This window comes from Columba livia, chromosome 6 (genome assembly GCF_036013475.1).
Source record: "Columba livia isolate bColLiv1 breed racing homer chromosome 6, bColLiv1.pat.W.v2, whole genome shotgun sequence".
Classification (NCBI taxonomy): domain Eukaryota; kingdom Metazoa; phylum Chordata; class Aves; order Columbiformes; family Columbidae; genus Columba; species Columba livia.
In genome coordinates, this window is record NC_088607.1 from 787,139 (window position 1) to 795,662 (window position 8,524).

Genomic DNA, 8,524 nt, shown 5'->3' on the forward strand with positions numbered 1-8,524 from the left:
AAAATTAAGAATGGATTGATGGCAAAGCTGTACTGAAAGAAGCATTGCTTTGCGTTTGTTTATGCAAAACAAAAACTGTTTTCGGATAATTTTATTTAAGGTGACGCAAGAAAAAAACATTAGGATTGAAACCAATAACATAATTCCATTAATTAGAGAGGGGATTGTTTCTGCTAGCTTTGATCTCAGGACTCTGTTTAGAATCCTATGACACAATAGTGATGGAGAAAGACATCGAAAGGAGAATTTCCCGCAGGTGTTAGGGTGTGTTTTTCAGTCCGTCAGCTGCAGCGGCACTAACGCAGGTTACAATGGACCAAAGCGACCGCCGGATCGTCTCCAGAGCCGCGCGCCCCTGCTCCTGGGCTCGGCTGCTTTGCTGTGTCAAGTGTTTCATTTGATCGAGTCACAAGGTCTTTGTCTAGCTCTTCTTTCAAGGGATGCCCATGTCTGACCAGACCGAGCGAGGGCACTGAGCTTCTCTGCCCGGCCACTCGTTTGGGTGGGCAGACACCCATGTCACCTGGGCTTTACTTGCATTTGACTTCAGATGAGTTAGGAAGCAAAGTTTTTCTCATCTTTCTAAGGTAAGAGACATTGAAGAATACAATAAAAGTCATTGATTTCTATATAAAACTACTCCCTATAGCTTTATATAGACTTTTAAAATACTCTCATAACTGAAAGAACTAGATGGGTGAATTCTAAGAATAAGTCTTATTAAAATATAGTAACATATGTTCTTAATTCGTTAGCGAAACATTTGGTTAACCTAAATAAATAGACAACACAAGCAGAAAAGTGAACAGACACGCAAATTAAAGGAAACCAAGGGAAATGAAAGGCAGCAGAAGTCACCAAAAATTTAAAGGGTTGATTTGTTCAAATAGTACCCGAAATAAAAATCACTGTTTAACGGGATTAAGCAAAGAGAAAGCATGGTGGCGTGCAGAAAATTAAGCAAGATCTATATTTTATGCCATAAGAGGCTAAACCAAAGCAAGAGAGCAGTGTAGGGGAAAGGGACCTGGGGGTGCTGGGGACAGCAGGGTGACCATGAGCCAGTACTGGGCCCTTGTGGCCAGGAAGCCAATGGTACCTGGGGTGGGTTAGAAGGGGGTGGTCAGTAGGTCAGAGAGGTTCTCCTGCCCCTCTGCTCTGCCCTGGGGAGACCACACCTGGAATATTGTGTCCAGCTGTGGCCCCTCAGTTCCAGCAGGACAGGGAACTGCTGCAGAGAGTCCAGCGCAGCCACCAAGATGCTGAAGGGAGTGGAGCATCTCCCGTGTGAGGAAAGGCTGAGGGAGCTGGGGCTCTGGAGCTGGACAAGAGGAGACTGAGGGGGGACTCATTCCTGGGGATCAATATGGAAAGGGGGAGTGTCAGGAGGATGGAGCCAGGCTCTTCTGGTGACAACCAGTGACAGGACAAGGGGCAATGGGTGCAAACTGGAACACAGGAGGTTCCACTTAAATTTGAGAAGAAACTTGTTTGGGGTGAGGGTGGCAGAGCCTGGCCCAGGCTGCCCAGGGGGTTGTGGAGTCTCCTGTGCAGACATTCCAACCCGCCTGGACACCTTCCTGTGTCACCTCATCTGGGTGTTCCTGCTCCATGGGGGGATTGCACTGGATGAGCTTTCCAGGGCCCTTCAACCCCTCACATTGTGGGATTGATTCTGTGATCATGTGAAGCAGCTGAAGCAGCAGTGAGCTCTGGGCGCAGGAGCAGCAGTGAGCTCTGGGCACAGGAGCAGCAGTGAGCTCTGGGCGCAGGAGCAGCAGCCAGCTCTGGGCACAGGAGCAGCAGCCAGCTCTGGGCGCAGGAGCAGCAGTGAGCTCTGGGCGCAGGAGCAGCAGCCAGCTCTGGGCACAGGGTACCTCCAGCTCTGCCAGCCGCGGGTGCTGGGGCGCGCAGGGGACCCCGTGGTGCCGCTGCTGCCCGGGGGACCCACAGCCGGTGCCCCCAGCCGCTGGCGGGCTTTCCAAAAGCTGCATCAAAACCGTTACTATCAGCATCCGTAAAAATAGAATTGGCACTGGTTACAGAAACACTAACGATGGGAAAATGTGTGAAGTTTCCCCCCTATGTAATGTTTACTGAAAGAATTCCGTGTTCTTTCAGGGGAACTTTTAAAAATAAGCATAGGCTTTTCTCTGTAGGCTTGAATGCATGTGAATTTTAGGAATCACAGTAATATTCCTTTCATCATCTTAAACATGTTGCATTTACAGCCATTATATTTAGTAAAGGGCTTTTAATAGCACTGTAGTATCATGGTGTATTGCCCCCCTGGTTTCTATGCCTAAATTAGAAGTGTCTTATAATATTTGCCTCCTTTGCAGGTTTATGGGAATTGGTAGTGGTTTTGTTTAGAAACCATTCTCATCAGCTCACTGAGAAGAGAGAACCATGAAGAACGCAATGCTACTTCAGGCAGTTCCATCTTCATTTGTGCTGGTTTTACTCAGGATGACTTCACTGATACCAGGGAACTTGATCCTGATTTCCACTGATGAAAGAAGAAAATGATCGGTGTTCATACAGCCAGCAAAAGACAGAAATGGAACTGTAATTAATAGCTGCCAATAGAGAATAGCATAAAGAGGTGAACTGCAGGATCCATTCTGCTCAACCGAAGCGTGAGATTAACAAACAAAAATTGAAACATTATCTTTGGTTTCCCTCATACTAATTTTGACACAATATAAAATACACAGCTCACAATGCTTGGGCATGAGCATGATCAGCCATTCACAAAGGACACCCATTCACGTGCGAAACTGAGGCATCTGAGAAGAACTGAATGAAGTAATTCCTGATACAAATCCTGTGATTAAAGTAATAATCCTGGGATTTCATAAAGAATTTATTTGTCCTGTTCAAGACTAGAACAGGTATCACGTCTCCCAGTTAAATGAATGCTTGTAGGCTTTGCCTCTTGAATGTCAGTGTAGCTTTGATGAGATATAACATAGGTGGTATTGACTATAAGAGAACCTGATTCGTTTGGTTCAGCATATGTAATTCTGTAACATTAGAGGTGATTTCATGAATCATGAACCGGTGAAATGAAAGAAAACTCCAGCCTCTTGAGCTCCATGAGCATGCACAAGCAGGCACAGATGGGAGAAGACAAGAAGTGTCCGCTCTCCATTTGCAGGTGTCCCCTTGGCTGGCGCAGGCCCCTGCACGCCCGTGACCCCGTCCCGCCAGGCTCCCTGCTCTGAGGCTGCAGCAGGGCTGTCGGGTGGCCGCTTCTCACTTGTAGCTTGTCAGTACTCACATGTGTGGTTTGCCACTGTCATACATGTGCCTTGAAGTGCTGAGCTCACACCTCTGAGCTCACACCGCTGAGCACACACCGCTGAGCACACACCGCTGAGCACACACCTCTGAGCACACACCTCTGAGCTCACACCGCTGAGCACACACCGCTGAGCACACACCTCTGAGCTCACACCTCTGAGCTCACACCGCTGAGCACACACCGCTGAGCTCACACCTCTGAGCTCACACCTCTGAGCTCACACCTCTGAGCACACACTGCTGAGCACACACCTCTGAGCACACACCGCTGAGCACACACCGCTGAGCACACACCTCTGAGCACACACCGCTGAGCACACACCGCTGAGCACACACCTCTGAGCTCACACCGCTGAGCACACACCGCTGAGCACACACTGCTGAGCACACACTGCTGAGCTCACACCTCTGAGCTCACACCGCTGAGCTCACACCTCTGAGCTCACACCTCTGAGCTCACACCTCTGAGCACACACTGCTGAGCACACACCTCTGAGCACACACCTCTGAGCTCACACCTCTGAGCACACACCGCTGAGCACACACCGCTGAGCTCACACCTCTGAGCTCACACCGCTGAGCACACACCTCTGAGCACACACCTCTGAGCACACACTGCTGAGCTCACACCTCTGAGCTCACACCGCTGAGCTCACACCTCTGAGCACACACCGCTGAGCACACACCGCTGAGCTCACACCGCTGAGCTCACACCGCTGAGCTCACACCGCTGAGCTCACACCTCTGAGCACACACCACTGAGCACACACCTCTGAGCTCACACCGCTGAGCACACACCGCTGAGCTCACACCGCTGCCTGCCCGAGTGGTTCCTCCTGCTTCCCCAGAAACAACCGAACCTTCTCACACTTCCCTTTTCTAAGAAAATCATCAGATCTGTTGTACATTAACAGTTTCCAGGGACAAACAGACATGCACGTTGTGTCTGCAAGACTTTCACTAGCAAAATGCCTAATTGTCTCTTAGTAAAACATGAAGCACAAAAAGAAGATTGGAAAGTGGATGAGGAAAAATACAAAAAAAGAGTAATGAATTCTTAATGGTTTCAAGAAGTCTGTTGTTAATAACCTCTTTGGTCACCCAGCTTGCACATTTCCCCCTTAGAGGTGTAGTTAGAGTTACATCCCAAGATGTCTCGAAGGATAAATTGTCTTAGAAGTCAGCTCCTCGTTAAACTTCCTCATTTCCAAACCAAAGTGGGTCTGTCTCCCTGGAGACCAGACTATGGCAGAAGGCAGGATTCTTTCTCCATTTCCCTTCCCTATGTTGGACCACTGTAGAGCACTTTATGCATCTTATTTTTTACTCCTGCATGATTAGTATTAATTACTAATGGACTTCTTCACAGGATGGCTGCAGCTGTGTCTCTGGTGGGTAACCTGGGGTGAGCAGTTGTTCACTGGGGGCACCAGCGTCTTTCACTGCGCGTTCCTACGCGGGTTTGGATAGTGCTCTTGGCCACCAGTGCCCGCCGAACAGAAACGGGACCCTGTTTTCAGGTTTTAGAAATAGAAAATGTGTACGATTCTGGCACAGAAATAATGCAGGGCTGCCTGCTTGAACTCCCAGCACGCTCGCACTGGGCTGAGGGCAAATACTGTTGTCTGAGAGAAAACGGGAGGGCGACCTTTGGTGATTTTGGCGCTAATCTGGCGCTGTTGGAGGTGACGGCGCAGGGGCAGCTGTGGCCCGGCACTCCGTGGGTCACGGGCTGACCTGAGGCGGCGAGCATTTCATCCTCCTCAGTGTCTGCGGGTGTGGAGGGGGAGGCGGGAGCTCTGCCCACTTCTAAATAAACTGGAATTTGTTTGCAATGGGGTTAAAATATCGAAAATGAAAAAGCTTATATAACACCATTTGGGCTAAATATTTGCAAATTAAATACTAATTTCAGTTTTCCTAATGATGTGAGCAGCTGGGACAGTTTTGCCCCAAGGGAAGACCACCACTAGATGATCAGGAGCCCGTAAAACTAACACCGTGTTTCCTGGCAGTGTCGTGTCCTTCCCTGCGCTCTCCAGAGTCAGTGCTCATGTGTCTCTCGTTCCCCCTCCAACACATTCTGCTTTTCCTCATTCAGATGTTGTCAGGTGTGACTTAGGATCACAAGCAAAACCACTGTTTTTCAAACTGGAACATCATCAGCAATTTAGATAATCAAAACATTATTTCCGAGGGCAAAATCCAGTCAAATACCACTGTTAGTGGCCCGGAATGTTTGCACAGAAATCTGGGGGAACTTTCCTTAGCTCTTTTTTCTTCTGGTTCTGTCATCGTTGGTGGTGGCAGTTTGGTGGCAGTTCAAAAGGCGCCAGCACCCCACAACAGGCTGCGGATACCGGGTTTGCTGTTTGGAGGGAGAAGGGGCAGAGATGATCCTTTCCTTGGCATTCGTTAGGTTTGTTAGGACATGTATGTCTGCCTACGGCTGACTGCCTAGAACGCAGGAGTAAATGGGAAGAACTAGTTTTAATGAGCCTGTAACACTGTCAAGAATTTTGAGCTGCCCTCACTCAATAGTGCTCTAAATAGCACAAAAAAAATCCCAAAAACAACTTACGAGGCCTTTTATTTCTTTCCTATTCAACTCGTCTTTGTGAAGGTAAAACTACTTACTACATTTCTAACGAAGCAAAGATTGAGCAAAGCCCCCGCTGAACCTCCTTCCGTTTCACGGGTCAGGGGACCAGCCGCGCTGCTGGAGCTCCGGGTGGGACCGTCGCTGCCCTCCTTCCCACTCGCTCGTCCTGCGCTGCCTCTTCCAGCCTCTCAAAGACTCTGGTTCTGTGCTGTGGATTCGATCGTCCAAATGACAACTGACTGGCAGATGGGCTGGAGCCGTGTGACGGCACCGTGCAGACTCCCTGCGGGATGTAAAGGCAGGAGAAGAGGAGCAAAAGCTGGTAGCTCAGGGATTTGCACTGTATTTGAAAACAACCTACCCCTAAACAAAGCAAAAATTACTGTCTTGTAGAACAGTGTTCTTTTTACTTGAGAGCAAGTCTTTCTGATTTCTCAAAGAAATTTTCTTTAAGAACTATTCTTCGCCTTTGGAAAACTGTTCTTAAATTACATCCTTCTATTGTAATGCTTCTACAAGTTTCAGGCTCTTTTAAATAATGACTAACTCCTAGCAAATTTTCTGTAAAGAGTACAATAACTAACATATCCATTTCAAAACATGCTAGGAAAGAAAACAGCATAAATTTTAAATTAAACATTAGGAAGCGGCACCTCAGAAATCATAAAAGTACTTGCTGATGGCATAACAGATACAAGGTAATGGCTAAAGACCTGTGTCTCGCCTTGGCATTTCCGATGTGGTCTGTTAACGGTGCAAGTTGTTTCTGAGAAATGCATTCAATTCGACATTTCACGAGACACTTCAGTTCAACAAGCCATAAAAAACAGCGCCATGAGCATGTTCCAGCTCAGCATCCTGCAAAGCCTGGAGTGACTCGGGATGAATTCTGTCCTGAGGAGCTCTGCAGCAATCCCGAGTTGTCACTGACAGAGAGCAGAGCTCTAGAGCTAGAGATACTCGCACCGGTTGTTTAGGCAATGCGGCTTTTCCCTTGCGTGGTGCTGCACAGAACAAAACTGCAGCACAAGGCTCCTCGTCAGAGCTCGCCCTCCGTGTGTGCCGGCAGCTCCTGCCGCGGCAAGGAGCCGGTGCAGACTGCTGTTGGTGTGCCCGTGGACGCTGTGGCAGCGGCTCTGGGCTGCACTTCTCTCCCGAGGGCTCCAGATAAGGTCACAGGCCCAGCAGTTTATGGAGGAAAACAGAGATCTGGACGTGCTGCTGGGGAAACAAGGCGCCGGGTACCGCTGGGTTAAAGCGCTGGAGCAAGGCTCATGGGCTTCAACCCGTGGAGCAAGGGACGGGGCAGCACGGCAGGAGCAGCAGTTTTTGGGGTGGTGGAACAGCTGGTTCTGCCTCTGCTCCTTCTGGGCTGCCTTGGTGGCTGCTCCCCGGCAGAGCCTGGCGGTGATGGGTTCCCACCTCTATCCCAGCAGTGGGGGGGTCCCCAGCTCTATACCAGCAGTGGGCGGGTCCCCAGCTCTATCCTGGCAGTGAGGGGTCCCCAGCTCTGTCCCAGCGGTGGGGGGGTCCCCAGGTCTGTCCCATCAGTAGTGGGTCCCCAGCTCTGTCCCAGCGGTGGGGGGTCCCCAGCTCTGTCCTGGCTGGGCTGACCCTGCTGCAGGGGGATCCACAGGGACCAGCCCCGGCCGCGTTGCTGAGCATCTGTCCTGGGCATTGGGCTGGATGGGGCGACCATGTCCTTTAACGTGTCCTGGAGAAACCTGGGGACTCGGTCTGCACCTGTGTTAAGGGCTCACGTTATGGAGTGCCTCCATGACAATGGAGGTTCAGACACTAATGGTTTTTGTAACTTTTGTTTGGTTTCTTGCATGGCACCCATTGCAGTTATCAGTGAGAACCAGCATTTCAGGCCTAAATTACCAACATCAGGCTTGTTTTTCTTCTCTGTATCAAAACCTCCCATATAACATCTTCGGACACAGCGCAATAAAGATCTCCATGGCGAGGGAGCTTCTGAAACGCTGAAGAATCTCTATACAAGAAAAAACATTGATTTTCCAAGCGGCCCACTAATTTAAATAAAGTCCTTATTTTATTACAATAGCTGAATAAAAATCAATGCGGCTCTCTTCAGATTAATAAGATTAAAAATCAGTAGCGAGTACTAGTGACTAATTTAAGATGAGCTATTTGCGCTTTCATAAATAACAACTGAATGCTGGTAAAAGACTTGGCCATAATATAACCTGATTGCCTTTCATAGCGGTTGCGATGTTTATGTATGAGGTTAAAAATAACGGAACCGTGCGGGATCGCTGCTGGCGGCCGAGAAGCCCCGGACGGAGCGGCGGCGGTGGGTGTCGGGGCAGCGCCGGGCCAGCCGCGGGGCACCGGGCAGCGCGGGGCTCAGCGCGGGGCTCAGCGCGGGGCTCAGCGCAGTCACAGCCCCGGTGCCTCCGCGGAGACCCGCGGCTGTGCGCGGAGCTGGGGGAGGGGGGACCGGCCCTCCCGTAGACGCTCCGCGGCCCCGGGGCGGGCTGAGGCGCAGCGGAACCCGGCGGGACCCGGCCCGGCCGCACCTGCGGGCGGCGCCGCTGCCCTCCCGCCACCGCAGGGGGCGCTGCGCAGGGGGCGGTGCTGCCCGCCCCGCCC